This window comes from Oryctolagus cuniculus, chromosome 16 (assembly GCF_051225735.1).
Source record: "Oryctolagus cuniculus isolate XC-2025 breed Fujian yellow rabbit chromosome 16, ASM5122573v1, whole genome shotgun sequence".
Classification (NCBI taxonomy): domain Eukaryota; kingdom Metazoa; phylum Chordata; class Mammalia; order Lagomorpha; family Leporidae; genus Oryctolagus; species Oryctolagus cuniculus.
Window position 1 is genome coordinate 43,673,053 of NC_142882.1, and position 7,591 is coordinate 43,680,643.

Below are 7,591 nucleotides of genomic sequence, written 5' to 3' on the forward strand. Positions count from 1 at the left end.
CTGTGTTTTAAAGAAATGTATAAGTCATGAATCATTTTTAAGAAAAATATAAGCTTAAAAATGCTTGTATCTGACAAAGAGTAATGACAAACATGTGGAAAATGAAAGTATTCTTTAACATATGGTGGTTATACAACGGAGTAGTCTCTGTCAAAATAAATTTCTAATGGAGAAAAATTTAAATGTTGAAAGATCAAATAGAAAAGTGAAAGTAAAGGGAGAGATTTAGCAAATTTCTGAATAAGGGTGAGTTTTTCTAGGGTTCGTATAACAAAAACATCCCAACCATGTTTCAGACTTGAGATGAGACTTATGGCATGGTGACTATGAACCTTAGCAAATCCTCTTCTCCAGAAAAGCAATGAAATATCAGCAAAATCGACTTTATCAGAACTCTAAAAATAAACCAAATATTTACAATGTTACAAAATTCTTCCAGAAAAACTCCTGAACACCTTTAAAAACAAAAGATTTTGTCTCATTTTAACTTGATCAAATCGTATCCCCTTGTCTGAAGAAAGACAGTTTAAAACCACAGTGAGAAACCATCCGCACCTGCTAGACTGTCGTAAGTAAAGCAGACAATAACAAATGCCGTCGAGGAGGCAGAGAAACACAGCTGATGAGAATGTAAACTGGTACAGCCACCTTGCAAAATAGGTTGGCAGTTTCACAAACACTTAAAATTGCCACATGATCCACCAACACCATTCCTGAATATCTACCCAAGAGAACCAAGAAAACATTTCCACACAAAGACATACACTTACCATACATTATTCATCATTCCCAAAGCCAAAATGTTGCCAATCAACCACATTGACAAAATAGGTGTATAGACAAAACATGATGTTTTGTCAATGGGATATCAATGGGATATTACTCAGTAATAAAAAACACATGACACATGCTATGCCATGGATATGGCATATTGTGTGATTCCCTTTATATCAAATGCATGTGGTATCACATTTTATGATTCTATGTATATCTACTACTCAGAAGAAGCATTGTTAGAGAAAGCAGATTAATAGTTGCCCAAGCTGAAGATGAGAATGGGGGTTAACTCGTCATGGATAGGAGAGATCCTAATAGAGGGATTAGAAAGGCTTTCAAGCTGATTGAGGTGTTCTCCCACTGATCATGAATATTGCCAATAATCATTAAACATCATCTTTGAAATGGGTGATTTTGTGGTATGTACAATGTACCTCAATAAATCTAACATCAACCACCACAAAAAGAGCATTTGGAACTAATTCCTCCTTCCAGAAATCAGGAAACAATTTTTTGGGTGGATTCTGGGACCAATGATCCAGAATCCTGGATCAACAAATAGGCAGGGTTTCCTGATCAGTAACCAACTGTGTCTGACACGGACAGGAGAGGATTTATGAAGCAGTATTGGGCGGGGGGGGGGGGGGTGCTGAATAAAAATCCCACTAAAAATAACCTTTGTTTAAAAAGTCAGTTCTGGATGTGAAGTCAAGTTTTTTGGGTGACAGAGCATCAACTCTGTGTAAGATTAGAAGCCAAGTTCAAGAAACAGAACATGGACATGATTTTGCAATGAAAGAGACATGGAGAAGCCTTGGGCAGCCTGCTACACACAGTAGAACAGAGCTGTGCTTGCTGCCATGTTTAGCTCTTCTAGATTGCAACTACCAATGTCAATGGCCAAGGTTCAATAACCAAGTGAAAAACTTTACTTTAATCAGTAAAGCTGAACTTGGAGAAATGTTCAAATTAGAAGACACAGTTTCATCTATGGCCACACCACCCTGAACGCTCTCGATCTCGTCTGATCTTGGAAGCTAAGCAGGCTCAGGCCTGGTTAGCACTTGGATGGGAGAAGACACAGTTGTGTTTCTCTAATTGCACCATTCTTATTTCACCCCTCTCTACAGAGGGTAGTGTACTCACTCTGCCAATTTTTAATACATAATTTTAATTATGTATTAAATAGTTTTTAATACATAATGACTGTGAACCATTTGCTCCTGGAATATAACAGTAAACAAAAGTGACCATACTTTTTTCCTTCCCTGAGCTTTCATTTTACTGGGGAAAGATATACAATGTCATACCAATTAAAATTTAGATGAATTAGATAAAGATTCTATAAAAGGATGCAAGCAGGTAAGGGGCATCAGTAGTCACCCAGGAGCAGCTGTGATCATAATGAAGGGAGTCAAAGGCGGCTCCCTAGAATGTGGACCACTCTGGGAAGCGTAAGACTTAGGGTCAGGCTGGTCTCTGCATCTGACAAAAGCCCAGCAGTTGCTGAAGGCTCAACACTGCTACCAGCAGTGCTTCCAGCCTCACTGGCAGTGCTGGAGAGGCCCCTTTATCCTTGGTTTTTCTTGTTTCATTTCAGTTACCTGATGTCAACCACAGCTTGAAAATATTGAATGGAAAAATTCAAAAAATAAACAATACTAAGCTTTACCTTGTTCCCTAGTCTAAATAGCATGATGAACTCTCACACCATCCCTCCCCTTGCCATAAAGATGTGACTCATTGCTTTTTTTAGTATATTTACACTGTACACACTACCTGTCCATTATTAACTTCATGAGCATCTCTGCTATCTGCTGACTATCATGGCATTGAGGTGCTTGTATTCAGTAACCCTGATCTTACTTAGTGAGCACAAGAGCAGAGCTGCTGACAATTTGGCTAAGTTAATGGGAACTCATAATGCACTTCCTTTAAGTGAAAAGATGAAATCTCTCATTTTATGGGAAGAAAGACAATCATATCCAGAGATTGCTAAGATCAACAATAAAAATCAAGCTTCTATCTACAAAATTGTAAATAAAGAGCAACAAATCAGTCTCCCTTTGAAGTTGCACCTCAGACTGCAAAAGTTAAGATGCAAAAGACATTGAATTTGTGAATGGAAGGCAGGAATAGAAAAAGTTGTTCTGGTTGTCAGCAATATATTGCTCTAGAAAGCAATGCACCTGTGCAAAGACTTCAGGAAGGAATCCTTTGTAACAAGTGACACCAAACCTTGTATTGCATAAGGGCATGGTTGTACAGATTGGAAAATATGTATGGAGTAATACATATAATAACTACTAGAGAGGTTGTGTCTGTTGATAAAGAATCTGCTACTATGTGTCTAGCAGAGTTGAAGAGTTGATTAAGAAGAAAGGATAACATCCAGAGCAAGTCTTCAACTGTGATGGAACTGAGTTCTTCCGGAAAAAGATGCACAGCAAAACCTACATCCATAAAAGTTCAAAGAAGCACCAGAACACAAAACATGGAAAGACCGATTAATGATGCAGGACACATGATAAAACCAGGAGTTGTGCACTGAGAATACAGCCTGCACACCCCCCCCCCATAAAAACAAAAGTGATCGTCCTCTGGCCACACATATTAGAAAGTGTGAGTGACAGTTTATGGAGTGGTTCTACCAATGCTTCATTCTCAAAGTGAAAAAGTACTTTGAAGAGAAAGGATTAAAATAATGGGGGACTTAACTAAGTCTTTCATTGACGGAAAATCCAAGTCCACCGTGAATGCCAACATTCTCAAACTACAAAACTGTCAAATTGAGTTGTCAGAGACATACTATTCATCTCCATGTAAGAATGTGTAGGAGGGCGGGCACCACGGCTCACTAGGCTAATCCTCCACCTGCGGCGCTGGCACACTGGGTTCTAGTCCTGGTCGGGGCGCTGGATTCTGTCCCAGTTGCCCCTCTTCCAGGCCAGCTCTCTGCTGTGGCCCGGGAAGGCAGTGGAGGATGGCCCAAGTCCTTGGGCCCTGCACCCCATGGGAGACCAGGAAAGGTACCTGGCTCCTGCCTTCAGATCAGCGCAGTGCACTGGCCACAGTGCACCGGCCGCGGCGGCCATTGGAGGGTGAACCAACAGCAAAAGGAAGACTTTTCTCTCTGTCTCTCTCTTACTGTCCACTCTGCCTGTCAAAAAAAAAAAAAAAAGTAATGTGTAGGCCCCCACAAAAGCCAAACTAGATGAAGAAACATTTTAAAAACATTTTTATTTATTTTAAGCATTTGCAAACTATGCAATTGATAAAGTACTAAGTTCCGGGATCATAAAGAGCTCAAGAAACTCAACAAAAACAAAACGAACAACCCAGTTAAGAAATGGGCAAAGGATATGAACGGGCATTTTTCAAAGACTGAAATACAAAGGGCCAACAGACACACGAAAAGATGTTCAAGATCACTTACCATCAGGAAGATGGAAATAAATACCACAATGAGGTTTTACCTCACTCCAGTTAGAATTACTATGGTCCCAAACATCAAAAAACAATAAATTCTGGGGAGGATGTGGGGAAAAAGGTACCCTAATCCATTGTTGGTATGAATCTGAACTAGTAGAAGCACTATGGAAGACAGTACAGAGATTTCTCAGAGATCTGAAAATAGATCTGCTACATGAGCCAATCATCGCACTTCAGGGAATTTATCCAAAGAAAATTAAATCAGCATATGAAAGAGGGATTTGTATCCCCATGTATATTGTAGCTCAATCAACAGTATCTAAGATATAGAATCAGTCCAGATATAAACTGATGACTAGATAAAGCAAATGTGGTATACATACACTATGGAATTTTACTCAGCCATAAATACAATGAAATTCTGTCTTTTGCAACAAAATGGATGCAAATAGAAACAATGATTCTTAGTGAAATAAGCCAGTCTCAAAGACAAATGTTGTATATTTTCTCTGATATGTGGCACTTAATTTAAAACAAAAAATATATAGGAATTAATTGGGCATTTTGGGATATGCTTGTTATTTTTAGTCCTTGTTTATACTCTTGTGGAACTGTGGTCTTCCTATTTTTACTTGTTGAATATTATGATTAGTGGTGAATTAAGCTTGATAATATAGAGTGGATTAAAATTATGTCTTTGTGGGGCTGGCACTGTAGTGTAGCAGGTAAAGCCACCACCTGCAGTGCTGGCATCCCATATGGGCACCAGTCTGAGTACTGGCTGCACTTCTGATCCAGCTCTGTGCTAATGTACCTGGGAAGACAGCAGAAGATGGCCCAAATCCTTGGGCTCCTGTATGCTGTGAGAGACCCAGATGAAGCTCCTGGCTCCTTGTGGGGAGCAACTCGGACTATACTGTTACTGGAATTAAGACTTATTCTATACATCTGCTCTCCCACAATATGGCGCTGGGAGAGGAGCAAACAGCTTCTACCCAGCTGCCTCTCACCAACTTGACAAGCTGCAGGAGCTGCTCCTGATTGGAGGAGAGCAGCGTACTCGGCGTGTGGGCAGCCGAGTTGGGATTGGTGGAAGAGGACTATAAAGGAGGAGAGAGACAACATGCACCAGGAACATCTAAGGGGAACATCTATCTGAAGGAACACCTGTGCAGCCCCCGAGAGAGCCGGCCGGCGGTATGCCGCTCCCCCACGGAAGTGGGGAAAGTGGCTAGGGGGAACCGCCCTTCCACGGAGGTGGAAGGGTCGGTAGCCAACCCGGGAAGAACCAGCAGCAAACCCGGGGAGGGCCGAGCAGACGAAAAAACAGCGCAGGGTCCTGTGTCGTTCCTCCACGAAGACGGGGAGCGACACTCCTGGCTTTGGATCGACCCATCCTCAGCCATTGCAGCCATTTGGGGAATTAACTAGTGCATGGAAGATCTCTCTTTCTCTCTCCACTTCTCTCTCTCTCTCTCACTCTCTCTCTCTCTGCCTTTCAAATAAATAAATGAAAATATAAAAAATTATGTTTTTGCAAAAACTGATGAGGAGAGAGGAGGGAAGGGGAGGGATTGGGGGTGGCAGGGGAGTGACAGAAGTGATTGTCTTCTTGGAACTGTACCTATGGAATGTATCAAATCTATTCTCTTTATATTAATAAACTTTTTTTTTTTAAAGAAAGAGACACATGGTCAAACAAAAGAAAACTTCCTCCACTGGTACATTCCCCAAATGTCCACAAGGGCCACAGGGGTCAGGCTGAAGCCAGAAGCTGGGAACCATTCCATGTCTCTCATGGCAGTGACAGGAACCCAATTACTTGAGTCATGACCTACTGTCTCCCACGGTTCCCATTAGCAGGAAGCTAGAACTAGGATCTAAGCTGGGTCACAAACTCAGGGACTTTAATATAGGATATAAGCATCCAATCAGTGGACGAAGCATTACGCCAAATACCAACTGTAATGATTTAGTTTTAAAGCTGAAGATATATAGATGTAGATATATGTATGTATATGTATATTCATATGTATATGTATATTTCTCTTCTCAAGGATCTTAATTGAGTTAATTCAGAAACATTATTATAAGTAAAAATAATAAATGAGAAATAATTATTAGAAAAACATGAGCGCAATACTTTATTACTAATTGGTAGGTACAGAACATAATATAAGAGGTGTGGAAGTTGTGGTACAGTGGATTAAGCTACCACTTCAGATGCCCATATTCCATTTCAGAGTGCATGGTTCAACTCTCAGCTACAGAATTTCTTTCTTTTTTTAAATTTTTATTTATTTATTTGAAAGGGAGGGGCCGGCGCCATGGCTCAATACACTAATCCTCTGCCTGCGGCACCTGCACACTGGGTTCTAGTCCCTGTCGGGGCGCTGGATTCTGTCCTGGTTGCCCCTCTTCCAGGCTAGCTCTCTGCTACGGCCCGGGAGGGCAGTGGAGGATGGCCCAAGTCCTTGGGCCCTGCACCCACATGGGAGACTAGGAGAAGCACCTGGCTCCTGGCTTCAGATCAGCGCGGTGCGCTGGCCGCAGTGCGCCGGCCAGAGTGGCCATTGGAGGGTGAAGCAATGGCAAAAGGAAGACCTTTCTCTCTGTCTCTCTCTCTCACTATCCACTCTGCCTGTCAAAAAAAAAAAAAAAAAAAGAAAGAAAAGAAAGAAAAGAAAAGAAAAAGGGAGGGTTGCAGAGAGGAATAGGCAGAGTCAGAGAGAGAGAAGTCTTCCGTCTGTAGGTCCACTCCCTAAATGGCCTCAATGGCCAAGGCTGGGCCAGACCAATGCCAGGAGCCAGAAGCTTCATCCGGGTCTCCCATGCAGATTCAAGAGCCCAAGCGCTTGGACCATCTTCTGCTGCTTTCCTGGGTGAATTAACATGGAGCTGGATTGGAAGTGGAGCAGCTGGGACTTAAACTGGAGCCATATAGGCTGCCGGCACTGCAAGCAGAAGCTATACCTGCTATACCACAGCACCGGCTCCAGGCTACTCCATTTCTGACCCAGCTTCCAGATAATCAGAGCCTTAGGAAGCAGCAGATGATGGCTCAGGTACTTGGGCCCCTGCCACCCATGTGGAAACTTGGAAATGGAGTTCCAGGCTCCCAGGTTCTGCCTGGTCCAGCCTGGATGTTGGAGGCACTTGGGGAGTGAACCAGTAGGTAGATGATATCTCTGTCTCTCCTTTCAAATGACTAAGCTTTTTTTTTTTTTAATGTGGGCTTTTGCTCTCTCTTGGTTCTTAGGCCTCCTAAAAAGTGGGAAATACATGCTGCTTTGTTTCTTTTAATTCTCCAGTATTTTAACTTCGGGTTACAAACAAAAAATTGCAGTCATACAAAAATCTTTTAAGTCTCTTTGACTTCAAA